Source organism: Daucus carota, chromosome 8 (genome assembly GCF_001625215.2).
Source record: "Daucus carota subsp. sativus chromosome 8, DH1 v3.0, whole genome shotgun sequence".
Lineage (NCBI taxonomy): Eukaryota > Viridiplantae > Streptophyta > Magnoliopsida > Apiales > Apiaceae > Daucus > Daucus carota.
This window is the reverse complement of record NC_030388.2, coordinates 3363779-3369778: the sequence shown is the minus strand read 5'-3', so window position 1 is coordinate 3369778 and position 6000 is coordinate 3363779. Positions and strand designations below refer to the sequence as shown.

At 31.4% G+C, this 6000-nt stretch overlaps 1 pseudogene; it reads left to right on the top strand.

The window, feature by feature from the left end:
- The first annotated feature begins 1623 nt into the window (after positions 1-1623).
- On the top strand, positions 1624-4152 carry LOC108197962 (transcription factor TGA9-like; annotated as a pseudogene).
- The last annotated feature ends 1848 nt before the right edge of the window (positions 4153-6000 follow it).

The following is a 6000-nucleotide window of genomic DNA, read 5'->3' as shown; positions in this document are numbered from 1 at the left end:
ACAAGAAAATTTTAGAAAAAAATTATTGAACTATATTTTATAGGAGTCTCAAAATGCATGCAAACAGTGGACGTAAACTACTTGGTGGGATCAAGGGAGTAGTTGACTATAAGATGAGTATCTCAACCCTGTTGAATTTTTAATTAAAAAAATTTTATTTGACATGTTAAAAATAAAATTTATAGATAATATATTTAAACTTCATCACAATAATACAAATTTTTATCTTTAATTATAACTATTTTTTTATATTGACTCTGTTTGGCCAAATTGTAGAGACTTATATCAAGAGCCTGCACCAAAATTTATCTATTATCATAAAGTTAATTATACTTTGTAACCTCTAGATTTGCTTCAAACGCAGTTTAGTACCTGAATTTTAAAACGTGGCAATATGCACCCTACACTTAACATTCCCGTCCAAGCTGTAATTCATGGTCACTATTCCATCGAAATCTGTCGTTAACTTCAAATGTTTGAGAGGTAACAATGTGTATATTAGTTTCTAACAAATACTTTATCCCCTGTGACCCCTCAAAGTTTATGTATTATAATTTGAAATTAATTCTGGACACACACAACGATGTAAAAAAAACTAAAATAATTTTTAAAATATGTATTTACTTTAAAATTTTAAGATAAGTTAGATCGTTTATGTAAAAAAAAATCAGATTATAAATCTAGATACATATTTTAAAAATTATTTTAAATTTTTTTACATCGTTGTGTGTGTTCAGAAATAATTTCGAAATATAATACATAATTTTTGAAGGGTCACGGGGAATAAAGTAACTGTTAGAAACTAATATACACACCGTTATCTCTCACTATACCATAGATTGGATTTAGCAACCACTCAAAAGAAAATTTCTTCAAAATCGTTGCAATTGAAAAAATAAACTGAGTATATTGCAATGCTGAAAAACCGTTACAATAGAATCAAAATTACGTTAAAAATTTTGAAATGAATAGTCTATTGCAATGTTATTAAGCACCGTTGCAATAGAAATTATTTGTTGGGCCAAAAAAATTGGCGGGCCGGTGAAAATTTTAAAAGCGGGACAAACAAAAAATTTTGTCGGGTTTATCAAAATAAAGCAAATTGAGAAAAAAGAACGACTCAGCCCATAGTCTCATAAACACTCGAATAAAACCTGGTCACGGAGATAAAAAAACATCGAAGAAAGCTTGTGACCGAGAGTGAAAAGATTGAAGAAGGCGAGAGAGAGATCGAAGAAAGCTGGTGATGAAGGGATCAATCCTCATTCCGTAGTAACTTCAAGTATGTAATGGTTTGGATCTATGGTTAATTGAGTTTGTACGTGTGTTTAATTGAATTTGTTTATGTGTTTAATCGATTATATGTTGTTAATTTGTCTTATGTTTGTTAAATTAAGGAATAATGTTCTTAATTAGGTCTTATTTTTGTTTAAGTAAGAGTTCATAATTTAGGGATTTTGTTTGTTTGTAAATTTATGGGTTCAATTTAGGCTTCTCAATTCTTCTGTTCTTTGTTGATTGATGTTCTCATCATAAACACTTTGCTCTAGCTTTCCTATAAATACTCTCCAGTTGCTGGTGTACATATTAGTAACTACAAGCTTCTTAATTTGTACCAGACTCATGGATGTTACTCCTGTGAAATCCACCTCTTCATCAGCGGAAGAAATAAGCCTTCAACATGTCCAAATACTTAATGTAGCAGATGATTCCTTTGTAGGAGTTGTGGTAGAGATGAAAGAGCCTATGAATTTGGATGTGTTTGATACTTTGCTTAGAGCATCAATCTCTCAGTGGAGAAAACAGGTACAAATATATAGTTATTAATGATCACTCTACTATAGATTTCAGTTTATTTGTATATTTGTTATAGAATTTACTTAGATATTGGGCCACTGAATTTTATATAGGTGGATCCTGCAAATATTAGGCCATTGCAAGAAGGGGCTGTAGATAATTTTTTAGAAGACGAGGCTACAAAACTTGCTCTCAAGCGGAAAATTGCTCAGGCTGCTTTTGCTGATACTGACCTCCAGTCCCGTAGTTTACCAGCAAAGCTATATATTAAGCTAGGACAATGGAGATATGGTATGCTTGTTTTCTTTACCACAGTGGAACAGTTACAACAGTCCCTTATCAATACAATAGCAAATGGATCAGCATAAAAAGATGCCAGATATTCTTGTACAGTGTGTGAGCTCTGTTTGATCATATTATGTTACATAAACTAACTACTAATATAGAATAAATATCAGCTCTTACTATTTTGTTGTTTCAAGAATTTTGTAGAGAAGAGGACCAGGTTCAACCTTTGATAGAGTGCTTGATCCTAAGGTTGATCAAATATGAAAATTTTCACCCTCTTTTGTTCTTAAAAGAACTTGGAAGTTTTACTATAAGATCATCCCTAAAAAGCTTAATCTGCTGATGTATATGTTTTCAGACGCTAAGACAGTTAGCTCAAAACAGAGAAGCAGCAAGAAAAAGCAGACTCAGAAAAAAGGTAACATATCTGCTAAAAATTTTCTTCTTGTTATTTTCATATTTTGTATGCTCTTTAAATTTCAACCTTGAGCCCATAAATGTGATCGATTTGTGCGCAGGCATATGTGCAACAGCTGGAAACCAGTAGGATCAGGTTATCACAGCTGGAGCAAGACCTTCAAAGAGCTTGATCTCAGGTCTATAATGTCATCATTATGAATCAGTACAATTTTATTTCAAAGAATAATTTCATTATAAATTTTTAAAATATATAATAATGTAATTTATTGTTTTGGTCAACAGGGCTTGTTTTTGGGAGGTGGTAGTGGTGGCAATGCTGGAGGAAGCATGAGCCCAGGCGAGTTAATTACTATACCTAGTTAGTGGGATTACCACAAATGTCACTTTTTATGTTTCTTAAAGAGCAACCATGTGAATACTAATTGTTTAAGTTACGCAAACAATCATGATCATATAATTAGTATACATGTCGTACAAATATAATATGTGCAACATAAGTGTTCATTTGCACACAAAGCAGAAAAAAGAAGTTATGGGGCCTGGATATTTACTTTAATTACAAAATATTATTTAATACATATAAAAAAGAGGAGGGCACTAATAAGTACTAAAAAATTTAAACACTCTCAATTATCTTTTCAAGGTGCTGCATTATTTGATATGGAATATGCACGCTGGTTGGATGATGATCACAGACATATGGCAGAACTCCGAACTGGATTACAGGCACATTTATAAGATGGCGATCTTTGAGTAATAGTAGATGACATATTGCACATTATGATGAAATTTTCCAACTAAAAGAAGTGGCAGCAAAATCAGATGTCTTCCACCTTATTACTGGATTGTGGACTACTCCATCTGAGCGTTGCTTCTTGTGGAGGAGGTTTTCGTCCCTCCGGCTCCGAGCTAATCAAGGTTAGGCTTCCAAAGTAATCTGTAACATTGTCAGGTTTTCAATTAGTTTTCAGCATCGCGATATTATAATATCAGTTCTGGTCAATCTCTCATCTTCCATGACTATTTTACAACATTGTAGTTGCGTTGCCTAAGCTACATTCTCTAAACATGAATTTATATATTCTAAAATACTAAGCGATTTTAAATTGATATTGATCAGATGTTGATAGCTCAAATGGATCTATTAACTGAGCAGCAACCCATGGGGATATACAGTCTCCAATTTTCCTCGCAGTAGGCAGAGGAAACTCTGTCCCAAGGTCTGGAACAGTTACAACAGTGCCTTATCTATACAATAGCAAATGGATCAATAAATGATGGAATGCATCATATGGCTGTAACTCTTGGCAATAAATAGATCAATAAATGAGGAACTTGCTCTGCTCGAGGCTTTCAACAATCTAATTGAGGGTGCCCACAGAAGCCCGAACAGATGGTGCTCTATGACAAGTCATTTTTTATTGAGTGTTTGTTGATAAAAAAATCTGGTGTAATAATATATTGACGTATTTTGTTTAATATTTCAGATTTAGGATTGTTTATACGAATGTTAGTTACAGTGGTACTACTCTATTCTGTGTTTGTGCAGCTATGGTGAAATTTGTGGTGAGTAACATTCTTAGTTTTTTTTTTGGGATATTCTTGTAATGAACCTTTAGTGGTGGAGTAATATATTTTTGGAATGGCCATGCCAAATTTTTTTATTCATACTGTTGCAATATATAATTATAATGTTGCCTTAGAGGTTGCTTTTGCTATTGTAAATCATTTAAATAACAATGCATTATGACTAAAATTTGTTGCCACATGCGCTATATGGCAATGTTTAAACCAAAAAAAAGTGTTGCAAATTTTGTTGCAATAAAAAACAAACTAAAGCAATGATTTAAATAGCATTGCTATAGAGGAAAAGTTGTTGCAATATGTGGCTCTGGCAATGATTTGAACTTGTTGCAATACATATGTTAATTCATTGCAAAAAGGGCCCTATGGCAACAGGGGCAAACTTAACGGTCGATTTTTTGAAAATCATTGCAATAGACGCTATTGCAATGAGGTTTTATAATATAGCAACTATTTTCAGGGGTTGCTAAATGCAATCTATGGTATAGTGTCTCAAGCAGTTAAAGTTAACGGCAGATTTGGACGGAATAGTGACCAAGGGTTACAACTTGCACGAGAATGTTAAGTGTAGGGTGCATATTGCCACGTTTTAAAGTTCAGGCACTAAACTGCGTTTGGAGCAATCTAGGGGTTACAAAGTGTAATTAACTCATTATCATATTAAACCAATATATCATATTTATAATTTTACATGATATAATGATAACATATGATTTTTAAAATACAATCAACTAATATAGCTAGTATACGACTGCAATCGAAATATTTTACAAATTCAACAAATTTTACATAATATTTTACATATCGAAATTAACCAATCACTTTTAACCACACTGTAGAAGATACTCTAATACCTTAAGTAAAAGCAACCCCAAAAACTCGTGGCAAAAAGTCTAGGTGGCAGTACAAATAAAAATAATAGATAAATATTTAAAAAGGAAATAGACACCCTAGATGAGAGTCCTCTTAGCAAAAAATATAGCTAATCATATCGATTGTATAATTATTGTTAATTTGGAAAAATGTGACCGAATTTCACGGTTATTCCAATAATAAATTTTATTTATTACTAAGTAATATAAAAGCAAAATACAATCAATCGTTATAACCAGCTTCATTCAAATACAACATCATAAAAATTAAATAAATTCTAATCACCTATTAATTCGTTACCGATCTAACTAGTATTTTTTTCTTTCTAATGTATCCACACAAGATGATGAATCAAATTGGAACTCATTCTACACATAATCTCAAATTTCTCATCAAATTAGAAATCTAATTGAAACTCACTCCACACGATCTTAATTTTCTCATCAAATCAAAATTTAAATAAGCAATATTTGAATTCTACTGTTTCATATAAGTATAAATCATGTTTGTTTCCAATCGTATTAATGACATCTTCGTTGAAAATAAAATTTTCAATTAATATCGCATATCTAAATTTATCAATAAATCTTTTCCCAGAAAATAGGATTTGTGAAAAATAAGAAACTTTCCATTATACAATCAATTAAAATATATTCTATAATTTTATGTTCATTTTAAGAACAATTCCACTTTTATATGATGAAGCATTTAGGAAGCAAATGATTTGGTTTCCACATGAGTTCGATGAAGAGTGGGGTTAAGGAAATCAATCAACATAATAGGCCAGCCTTGGTCATTAGATGATACTCCCTCTGTTTTTTTTATATGACGCTTTGACTTTTGGCACACACTTTTAAGTGCTTTGACCGGGTAGTTAAAAATATTATTTTTTGAATTTTCTTTTTCTGAATAATAATATATAATCAAAATTTTTATTCAGAAAAAGAAAATTTAAAAAATAATATTTTTAACTACCCGGTCAAAGCATTTAAAAATGTGTGCCAAAAGTCAAAGCGTCATCTATACTATACTATAAAA